General features: G+C 37.1%; 1 protein-coding gene and 1 long non-coding RNA gene across 5 annotated transcripts in view; one reads left to right on the forward strand and one right to left on the reverse strand.

The window, feature by feature from the left end:
• Positions 1-12,225, reverse strand: part of TRDN (triadin) — a 301,414-nt gene that overhangs the window by 181,947 nt on the left and 107,242 nt on the right. The gene's annotated exons all lie outside the window — the stretch shown is intronic.
• The window catches only part of LOC308245789, a 32,014-nt gene that overhangs the window by 15,108 nt on the left and 4,681 nt on the right, over positions 1-12,225 (forward strand). The window contains exons 4-7 of one of the 2 annotated variants that reach the window (XR_013960332.1): positions 320-448; positions 3,635-3,705; positions 3,865-3,981; positions 7,271-7,369. This is a non-coding gene — a long non-coding RNA (uncharacterized lncRNA). The remainder of the gene's footprint in view (positions 1-319; positions 449-3,634; positions 3,706-3,864; positions 3,982-7,270; positions 7,370-12,225) is intronic. The other variant, XR_013960333.1, reaches the window with a different exon arrangement.

Raw genomic sequence — 12,225 nt, forward strand, 5'->3', positions numbered from 1 at the left:
GTCCCTCAAGTCTCTCGGCTTATTATGAACTGTATAAAAATCTACAATCATTTCTGAATGCTTCCTTATCCCAAGTGATTTCTTTAATTAACCAAAACCACCCGGCCCATGAACTGTAAACATTAACTAACATGTGATTCCATATGAAATGCTTGCAAGATGTTTTATCATTAATTTTCATTTTATGAACTCCTGCTGTGCGGTACGTTTTCATCCGGGAGTCGATGTGGGCTTATGCACCTTCTAAAATCTCACTGACAACTAGATATTATCAAATGTCAGCAGACCTGCCTGCTTACTGGAAGTTTTCCTTTTTTAGAATTCATCAAAATTACTTCGCTCTGGTGAATTGTAGATGAGCAAGCTGAGCAATCCGAGTTGCACACACCACACTCTGTTGTGATGAGAAGGGCAGAATTCCAGGCCTAGCCCCTCAAGCCAAGGAGAGGTTAGTCTCCTTTCATTACAGGGGTTTCTTCTAGTTATTAGAGCAAATTGTTAGATTCTTGAGCATGTGCAAGCATGTATAAAATCAAAACATATTGTTTCATAACATGCAGGCTGTATACCTCAAAAAATACTAATCTATATTATTATTAAGTTTACTAGTGTCCCAGTGCAAGAAATTTGTGCACAGGGGGGTGGGGATGTCCCTCAGCCCGGCCTGCACCCTCTCCAATCTGGGACCCCTCGGGGTATGTCCAACTGCTGGTTTAGTGTGATCGGGTCTAAACCGTCATTTGGACATGCCCCTCGTAATCCGGGACCCCAGGCTCCTAACCGCTCACCTCCCTACTTTCCTGATCACCCCTAACCATTCTGCCTGCCAGCCTGATCATCCCTAACTGCCCCCCCTCTACTGGCCTGCTCACCCCCAACTGCACCCTCCTGCCGGCCTGCTCACCCCCAAGTGCCCCCCCCACTAGCCTGCTCACCCCCAACTCCCCCCCTGCCGCTGACCTGCTCTCCCCCAACTGCTCCCCCCGCTGGCCTTCACACCCCCAACTGTCTCCCACACCCTGCTGGCCTGCTTGCTCCCAACTGCCCCCCTGCTGGCCTGATCACCCCCAACTGCCCCCCCTGCTGGTTTTCTTGCTCCTAACTACCCCTCCCACCAGCCTGATCTCCCCCAACTGCCCCCTCTGCCAGCTTGCTTGCCCCCAACTGCCCTCCCCTGCCAACCTGTTCACCCCTAACCGCCTTTGCCTCAGCTCCACCACCATGGCTTTGTCCAGAAGGATGTCCAGAAGGTCTCCCAGTCTAATGAGCATATTACCCTTTTATTAGTATAGATTTCCTCACCAGCACAAAAATTTGATAGAAACATAATGCAACTAGGAAGTTCTTTTGTTAGCAAGCAAAGAAAAGGTAAGGCTGAGCACTCCAAAAAAAGTTTGCTCCACCTTTTCCTCCCCAGCTAACATTTACAGTGCTTATTGTGTGCCTGGGACAGTCTCAAGTAGTGTGACATGTCAATCTTCGCAAAATTCTTAGGGTATAATTTTCATTTTACAGTTTGAAAACTGAGGCAAATGGGGGTTTAGGACATTCAACTCCTAAGAAGTGGGGCTGGATTTCCATACGCTCTGGATCTGAGGTGTTTAAAGTTGCTTTCTGACTAAGGCGAGCAAAGCATCATCCCGTGACTGTCCAGGGAAAGGACAGAGGAGTGAGGCTTCCCCTCTGCTCCCACCTTCTTTGTAAGTCACAGGGACATACACCTGGAAAGATTTGCTCCCAAATCTTGCTTGAGAGCTGTTTTTGAAAAAATATTACCAAGGTAGAATGTCTTTTGTAATTGTTAAAACCTAGGGGGAGTCTAGATTTGGGGAAGAGTCAATTACATGACTAAAGCTTAAAATACAAGTGGCCATGAGTATAATTCTATTGTTTCTAAATACTCAGGCTTTCAAAAATATTTTCATATAATGGTTCTTGTTCAACCTAAGCTGTTTTCGCCTCTATCAGAAGCTTCCATAAATAGCAGTGAGTATATAATCATAATCTTTTATAGTCAATAAGTCTTTAGGAATTAGTTCAAAATATATAAAATTATTTCTCTGGAAAAGTATTCATAATATGTATTATAAAATATTCTTAGATTTTTCTGGAGGAGATCTACATCATTATTTTTGCTTTTTAATTAGCACTTATCATGCATCAGCACCGAAGAACCATTAAACACCAAACCTGCCTTAAAGAAGTTCCCAATATATTGGCCAAAACAGACTCACAGACACATCATTATAATGCAGTGTGGCGATGGGAAATAATATATACAGAGAAGACATTGTAGACAGATTCCTGAGATTCATTGGAATGTGCATGTAACGGCAGTCTAAATGGAGTTTGCCAGTTAAAGGAGTTGGGGGGTGGGGGGGAGGGCGGGAGAGGAATGGATTCCAGACAGTGAGAATCTGGTGATAAAAAAAGCCAAAATATGTAGAATTATTAAAACAAACAAACTGGTGTTTTTTGGCATAAAGTACAATATCCAGTTTCTATCAGAAATTCTCTCCAATTGTAATGGACTATATTATGCTCTCCAGTGTGGCTGACAGTATTATCGTGAGGCAGTGGATGCGGTGGGGAAGAGGGGTCACAACAAAAAGAGAAAGAAAAAGGCAGATGGCAGTGATAGGCAGCCCTTATAGGGGAATGATTAGCTCTGGACAAGTTCTTGTTGTGCTGGGAGGCACCAAAACAAATCGGGCATGCCATACTTGAGCAAGATGAATGACTTTAGTACAAGTACAGACTTATAGAAAAGTATTTATTTACATTCAAGTAATGTCAGAAAATACTATTGAAATTAGGAATCATTTTGCTCTATTAATGAATATATTACATATAATATACGATAATATGTAATAAATTATATCAATAGAACATTATATTGATATAATTTTATAATAAAAGCAAGATTTAGTATAAAGTCTTTATGCTTGGAACCAAATGGCTATAAGTGAACATTTCGGCTCCATCACTTGTAATCTGTGTGAGCTTGAAAATTTCCTGAAGATTCCAAACATCAATTTATGAAATGAGGATCTTTTAGGGCCTTTATGAGGATTAAGTGATAAAATAGCCAACACATAATAAATACTCAAAGTATTAGTTCTTTTCCCAATGATGTATTTACAGTTTATAGCCCATCTATTCTCACAAGAGGACTTGAAATAAACTGAAGAAAACAAAGACATAACAGTTAAAATTAAAAATGACAAAATAGCACAACTCATTTACAGGAAAGATGATTGTAATTTTATTAGGAGTGTGTTCCTTTGGAATTCCTGAGGATTGTTACTCTCTGAAGGAAATATTTAGGTTGTTGACATTTACATTGGGACTCTAAAGGTGTCCTTCATTTTATAAGCTATTACCTGACAATCCCTCTGACATTCAAGCATAGTGAATTGGCTTTATTTTTGTTCCTTGAATGATTTTTTTTGCTGGATTATTTCCATAAACTTGAATGACATGTTTATAAGTAGCCAATATTTTATTGTTCTGAATTCTTTCTGATAGAAGTGAATTTGATTGCTTTGGGTTTAGTCAAATTTCACGGGGGATAGTTTACAGTGTGCATTCCTTCTAATGATCTAAACTACTTGATATTTCTTTATTTTGCTAGAAATAATGAATGGGATTACTCAGGATCTCAATTCATGTGGGAAGCTGTGAGCTGAATTCAGATTGCATGAGGTAAAATGCAATGCTATACTAGTTTAATTTGTCTAGTTTCTTCAGTAAAGGAGATTCCCAGGTTAAAAATCATTTCTAGATAACTGAATCAACCCCTTAAATCTTGAAACAAATGTTGAGGATACTTTTTCCTCTAATGCTAGATATTTCATCCCTTAGGTCACCATTGCATTTTTAGAGGTACTGAATATCAGAAGACTATAAACTCTTTGAAAGGTGTTCGAACTGGAAGCAATGAATGGCGATGGATCCTGTGATGGAGAAGGTGTCACTCTAGTAAGTGATCATAGAGTTAAAATCCATTTAAATTAAAAAATATATACAAAGTGTGAAATCACTACAAATTCTTATTTCAATTTTTTCTTTCAGTTTCATAGAAGGCATTTGGAAATCTATGATTAAAGGTAAAATGGGAAGATATGAATTTAGTGAGAAAATGATATTGCATTACTTTTATGCATTGGAACAGAATGACTATTTTTATAACATATGGAATAATATTTTTAATATTTAAAATCTAATAAATACCAAAATTAAATGAAAATATGGCTTTATATATTAGGCTGAGACATGTGATTGTGTTACAGTAAGGACACCTTGAGTTTTAAGTTTCCTTACCGAGAGTCTTTTTCTCTTGCTTTGTATATTTGGACCAAGTACAAAATGGAGGGAGGGATTTGAGGTATCAACCACTCCTCCCTATCTTATCCCATCTATCCCAGGTTTGCAGATTTCCATATGAAAAGATAATCTTACCTATAAGGAAACATCTGAGGAAGTTCAGGCATTTGTATTAGGTGGGTGTATCAAGGAGGTTTTCACTGTAATCATAAGCATCTTCATCTCTCCCCTTTGTGTGTTGCTAAATTCTACACATGCACTTTGCATTCCTTGCACTCAGTATAGTGGAGGGGACAGACAGTAAACAGGAAATTATTACTAAGTCTCAGCTGTTTCAAGGAAAACTAAGAACAACAGTGTCTGATCCAGCCTAGTTATGGTAAGTGTTATGGACATAACAGTACAAATAAAACCACTGAAGGAGCACAGAGAAGATAGAGAAATACGCTGTTACAGAGCTTACATTCGAGATGGAGGAGACAGGTGATGAGCAAGACAGACCATTTTAGACCTTGTACAGGTAGGAACGTGAAAGCAGAGTGGTGAGGCAGAGGAGGCGGGGAAGGAAGATCATGCTCGGGATAGGGAAGAGCAGGGCTTTCACAAAGCAGGATTGGACTAAATGCAGGGTGTCCCCAAAGTGTATGTACACACTTCGAATAATTATAAAGGCAGTATTTATTAAAAATGTATTTCATTTTCAAAATTGAGCTGCCAGCTGTTAAAGTGTGTATACATTTTTGGGGGGACACCCTGCATACGGAGCTTTGTGAGAATTAGGAAAACACGTCCTCTCTGGGTGTGTAGAGTTCACGGAGGCAATTTTTGGGCCAAGAGGACTTGCTTCGTGCAAAGCTAAGAGGCAACTCTTTGCCTGGGCAGCTGCCGCCCCAGTCCGAGGCAAGCTGTCTCCAAGAAAGGAATTGAGTGTGGGGCCTTTGGTGTAAGCAGACAAACTGCACAAGAGTGCATAATGTATGAAGTGCCCACTCTCACAGAGGGGTACACTTGAGCTCTGACTTGAATAAGAAAGAGCAAACCACAGGACAATCTCTAATAAAAGGATTGCTGACAGGGAAAAGCAAGTCAAAAAGCCTAAACTAGGAACCAGCCCAGCTTGCTTGAAGGTCAGAGGGGCTAGAGAGCAGAGACAGGGTCCTATCACAGCTTTCTAGGTGGTTCTACTATGTCTGGAACAGCCTTTGGGACAGTGTTCTAAGGCCAATGGTAAGCTTATAAAGGGTTTAGTATGATCTATGGGCTTTTTAAAAAGATGACTGGCTATTGTGTGAACAAAAATAATGCTTATAAAGAAAAGGGTATGAGAGACAGTAGGATATCAGTTGGAGATTATTGAAATAAACCAGATGAGAGATGATGTGGGCTTAGACTGGGTGGGCTTCAGTGGAGATTTATTTGTAGAGTGCCTGCTAGCACTTGACACTTTCCTAGGACATGGAGTTATAGCTGTGAACAGTACAGACAAAATCACCTTGTTCATGGAGCTGAGATCCTATTAAAAGGGACAAAACATATCAACTAAATAAGTAAAATGGAAATAAGTATCCTATTTTAAAATGTACCAAGGAAGAGTAATAAGAAATGCTATTCAGAATAATAGGTGGCAATTTTAAATATATGGTCAATGAAAAACATAGAAATCTTAGATAGGTGGATTAATTCAGAGTACATTTTGACTTAAACCCAGTAGGACTTTTAAATGAATTTGATGTGGGAAGAGAGAGAAAGAAATCAAGATGCACAATTTAACTTGAACATCTGCAAGCAAATGAGAAGTCTATACCCAGATAAGGGCAGCAAGTTTTTCATTTACCCATCTAGATACTGTGTATGGACTAATGGTTTCATTGTTTTGTCACTTGAATTATGAGTTTTCAGTTTTGCCAGAAGACGTATATAGAACACACTGAAGAAGAGGACACAATTACTTCATTGGGTTATTCTAATAATATATTTTAATAGTTATTAACTCTCATATTTTTGATGATTTTATAAAGTTTTAAGCAAATGGATTATTTAGTGTAAATTGGCTATGTGACCCTACTAAAACACCAAAACTTCAACTTCTTAGATCAAAGACCATCCTCCAGGCCAAAATGTTTCTACTAGAAAGGTTTCTTTTCTTCCTGTAAAAAGCTTCCCTAATATTTCCATATGTTATTATATATTTGCATATTCACTTTGATGGAAAGCAAGGACAAGTAGCCAAATACATATTTCATACATCCTTTTGATTAAAAATGATAAAGGTAACATTTCTGTTTTTTCCCCTTCATCTTCAATTTATGAACTAGAAAAAATTTCATGGAATAGTCAACTCAAAAAAGAAAATAAGATTCATTCAAGATCATACCATTGTTCCATTTATTCTTGCATCTTGGTTATGACAGAATATCTGATGTTTGGAAGTTAACAAAGATAGATGCATCAAATCATAATTATAGAGTTTGGGGATGTAGAAGAAACCTTTGAAATAAGTTATTTCAAAGTCCTAATGTTTTAGATGAAAAATAAAAAAAGGTCTCTAGAAAGATAAGTGGCTAAACCAATGTTCTGCTTAGAGAACAGAACCATTTTTGGACTTCATTTTGTTTTTCTATATATTGAATCTATTTAGAAAGTTAATATAAATGACAATTATTTTACCTATTATGACAAATGACTCATAACTATTGGAAGACCTGTAAATATTCATTTCCTAATATACAAAGTTATATAGCTTTCTTCAGTAGTCATGTTTTATTTAACATTGATTAGATGCTGAATTAACTTCAAGCAACCCATCAAAGAGGCTCAGTACATTAAGACAAATTTCCTTATTACCTGACCTCATTGTTACAATTCTAAATACACTGTCAACTGGTATGTTTTCAAAACTTTCAGAATGACTAATTCTTCTTTCCTCAAATATATTTTTTTCTAGTTATCTGAACAATATCTCTTTCAACTCCACACCAAATCACATTTGTACACAGGGTGAGGCCTGGAGGAGACAGTGAAGATGGAATATACAGACAGATAGGTAATATTAATTCTATATTTTTCTTTTAGTACAAAGGTCAAAGTTGGTAGAAAAAAAGATTTATAAGACAAATTAGGTGGATTAACTTTTCCATTTAAAAAAGAGAAAATAAAAACTATCTCATGGACTTAAAATGTAGATGTCCTACTTGCCATGGAGTCATCCAGTGAAATGTTAAATATCTGCAGGATTTCAAATTCTCATCATTTGAAAAATAGTGTTGCTTCTCTTTTATACAGGGATCTCATTCATATAAAATAAAATCAGACACTTTTTAGCCACCCATTTAGCTATTTCCACACACCACTCCGGACTGGGCAAACGGAAGGGATTTTGCAACTGTCCTACCCTTTGTTTCCATCTGTGGGAATATTTATTTCCTTTTTCTTTTTTTTAAAGTTGTCTCTGACACATGAAAATATTCTGTGTTCATAAGCTACTCAAAAAGACACAAAAAGCCTAAGGAAGAAGCATAGAGCCAATTAATAGGGGACCTTCTGTTTTTTGAAATGTACCTCAAGGAGAAAAAAAATGACTTGATGTTTTGTTTTAGGGGGACTTTTATTCTACTGGGTTCCTTAATAAACATGACAAAACTCCACACCTTTTCAATTACAGGCATAGGACATAAATTTAATATTTCAATGCTTGCACTTAATAGATAAAGGATAAAATGGGAACATGATAATAATTACTATTTAATAGGCTTAAAGCCACAATTAAATTTACAAATATATTCTCACTTGAATGACACATTTGAAAGTCATCCAACTTCGCTTCCTGTTTTAAATTGTATGTAATTAATATTAGTTTGGCATTTAAAACAATACACACTGCTTATCCAGTGTCTGCCAGGAGGCTGTTTATAATTATACAAAAAATAATCCTCTGGGAGGAATCATTATTAATGTAATTATTGTCATGCATCACAGAAAATAGAAAAGGTTTACATCTTATGAAACTGACATATAGAGAAAATATTAAATCAGTTTGTTTTTCATAGGATGTTTTAATATGACAATTTTGTCCTTTTCCTATCTATTTTCCCTCACTTTCTATATGAGATTACAATTGTTACAATGACTCATGTCACTAAACACATGCTTATTACCTAAACACTGTGGACAGTTTCAGTAGAAAGTGGTTTGTAAGTGACAATTTTTCCTTCAGGAAAGAAGCATATCAATCATAAAGCAGAAATATTGACTAGTGAGGATGTGAGAGATACAGAAATAATTAAGAGTAAATGACAAAGGACAGACATCAGTATAATGAGGTCCAATTTGAAAGGACACACAGTGGGCTAGATGACATCTATGTTGTGAGATGTTACTTTGTTCAGTTTTTACTGTATATTGATTTCTCACTCGGTATTATTATTTTTAAAAAATATTTTTATTGATTTCAGAGAGGAAAGGAGAGAGAGAGAGAGAGAGAGAGAGAGAGAGAGAAAACATCAATGATGAGAAACAATTATTGATTGGCTGCCTCCTGCACATCCCCCACTGGGGATTGATCCCATAACCTGCGCATGTGCCCTGACCGGGAATAGAATCATGACCTCCTGGTTCATAGGTTGATGCTCAACCGCTGAGCCACACCGGCCGGGCTCACTTGGTATTATTAATTTTAAAAAGTGCATCAAATTATATCACTATATACTTTTCCCTGTTGGGGTGAAAAATTGACCACCTAAAAAGGAAAAAATGCTGAACTCGTTGTAAACAGTGAATAATAACAATCATAAAGCTGACGATAAGCATTGACAAAATACTAGCACTACACCTTTATGAAGCCTGTCCTGACCTCTGTGCCCCTCTCCTCTCTAGACATATATCGTGAGTAAAATCTGCATCATATGATTTAGTACTTAATTAGTACCTTCTCCCATTTTCTCCCCTAGTTTCTTTATAGTGTTCATTGTTTTATTGTAATCATCTTTGCCAAGATTGTTACCTCATTCTGCTTTGAAACTCATGTTATAACCACTAGCATTGAGTACATATTAGGGGTTCAGTGACTGTTGGAAATCAATTAAATGACCTTGAGTATATCAACCTGATGTGGATGAAGATATAAATAACCAAAACACATTGTCTTCAAATGTGAGAGAGTTATTATATTATTGCTGCAACATAGAACATTTTAGAAAACCAAAATGTGAAATATATTGGGCTAGAACAGCAGTCATAAAACTGATCAAATTACTGAGCAACTTGTTGAACAGTTTACAGATGGTAACATTAATGTTAATGCAAAATTCATTTTTGCCATCTTGCACAAATATCCTATACAGGAAAAAAGCTATGGATAAGAAATATTTGTTTATCAAAGAGGTCTCTTTAAACGTAGTTATATCACACTATTTAGTTTACAATTGGTTATACAAAATAGGCATGAAGGGTACTTATTTCCATGTTTATAATAAGGTATTTATTTGAATGGTTAGAAAGTCTAGAATCTCTGTCCTTTATCTAGTAGGTTCAACCAAATGAACCTTAGAATAGCACTCCGGGAATACATTCACATAATTACTAGAATGCTTTTTAAATCTGCACTCTTGCATATAAAGTGACAGATAAGATTATTATAAGACATAACACATTAATAAATAACACCTAATTAGTTTGATAATTCTTTGATTAAGACTTAATTTTCCTTGCTTCTCATAAAGTAATTCAAATTACTCTGTATTATTTGTTCCATTTCAGACTATTTCAGAATGTGCTTTGAATAGTCCCAGTAGGTTACCTGAGAAGAAATGTATTCCTGTCTGATAGCAGGCCCATGCCACTAATAGTGACAAGGCTAGACCAAAACAACAATTTAATGAAAGCCCCCTCCCAGCAAAGATATCCCTCTAGAATCTGACACCTCTTTCAAAAGGCTAGGAGACAAAATCCCGAGAATGTGAGTAAACAAATGAAACCTTAGGTCTGCATTTTGTTTCCTTTAATGGGCACAGAGAAAGTAAAATCATATCAACATTCTATTACGGGGAGAGCAGTCTTATTTACTAGCTTTCTCCCCAGGCCCAAAGCCCTTTATCACATGAAGCATACACAGAGTGGTATCAACATGGGAGGAATTACAGCCACTCAGAAGTGCTTGGATCTATTTCTGTGTACATTCCAGCTATTTATAGTAACTAGAATGTTTAATGGATTGATTGAGACAAATATGAAAATCGGCTACATTTATCCTGAGCAGCTTCCACAGACTTCAAATAATCAGAAGGCAACTTTCATGGGGGCATGCCAAACCCAGGAACGAGGCACGCCTGTAATTAAATGTAGGCTCTCTCTCCTTTTTGCTGTCACTCTGTCTAATTCTGTATGCTGCCTGCAGTGTGTGATGCACACAGCAACCCCAGCTCTGTTAATTCGGAGCCTCTGTCTCTAGAGATAGTGCCAATAACTCCTTTAAGAATCTTTATAAAGGGCCTATTTACAATGCTTAGAAACCTGTCAGCTTTTTAAATGACAAGATTATTTCTAGGAATGAATAAAGAGGGATGCTCTGGGATGATCATCAATACATTGTTTTCTGTGAGATAAATACTATACATCATGAATTCAATTTAATAAACACATCATGTATCTGGCAAAGTATGAGTCAGTAGGGATTAAAGGCAAGTGCTTCTGAAAGGTATGTATAAGGCAGAAAGGCAAAACTTGTTAGGGAGAGAGCGATAATGACATACAGTAATTAAATCAGAAAGATATAGAGTGGTGGGTAGAAAAATGACAATTTTGCTATATCTGGGCACCCACTACCCCATCACCACTATAGACTTAAATAGGACTTATTATGCTTGCCCTAGTCAGGTAGTGTTTTAAGTATATGTGGTGTGTGTGTGTGTGTGTGTGTGTGTGTGTGTGTGTGTGTGTGTGTTAACCCATACATTAACCCTATAAATTAATGTCTATTATCCCATTTTAGAGAAGTCAGTACCATCCCTATTTGCTAATTGCTGTATCTATAGAATCTAGCATAGTTCTTAGAACTCACCCAGAATACACATAAACCAAAGTTATTACATGTATGTAATGCAGGATGTTTTTTATAAGATCTTCAACATAACATTATAAATTATTTAATTATTATCCACATCTAAGAGATGCTAGAACCAAGGCTAAAGGACATCAGGTGGCTAGAATGGGCAAAATTGGTCTGATATATTATTTTTTGAGGTGGTTCTAAAAAACTGTTTTCCTCTTCCTAACAAAGTTCTACTTGCAACAACTCTTAGGTGTTCAATTAGTACTCAGAGAGCTGTGGATGCTTAAGAGCACTTTGACCACTGGCTCATGGATGCTGCAACCCTATCACCCTCATTCCACAGAGGAGGACATGGAGGCCTAAAGAGACTGAGTCTCTTGACTAAGTCATATTCAAGCAAGGGGTGGGACCTCCATTTGAAGCCATGCAGCCCAGATCCGGAGTCTGTGTGCCTCAGCCCCTACCCTCACTGCCTGAAAGGTCCATGCATTAGGTGAAAATAAAACCATGCAAAACAACAGAAACCAGCCAGAGGTGGGAGGCAGCTCTTGCTCTATTTTAGGTTACAAACAGGTCCAATTCTGGTGCTTTCCACATTACACTGTGGTTTTAACAATTTGTCACACATATTTCACTGTTTTCATTTATGTCTAGACCTCATTTAAACTTCTACTATGTGTATGAACTTAAAGTGTCCAAACAGTTTGTAGCATTTTGAGTTGCAACACTAATTTCTTAAGTCATTATAGACTGTTCCCATCACCACCTACGTGAACAATGGCTTAGGAAGCCTGCCCTTCCTTCCCCCACCATGTCTCAGGCTCATCAGCTTTAGCGATATTTCACAAGCTGTA

Source organism: Plecotus auritus, assembly GCF_963455305.1.
Source record: "Plecotus auritus genome assembly, chromosome: 4".
Taxonomy (NCBI): domain Eukaryota; kingdom Metazoa; phylum Chordata; class Mammalia; order Chiroptera; family Vespertilionidae; genus Plecotus; species Plecotus auritus.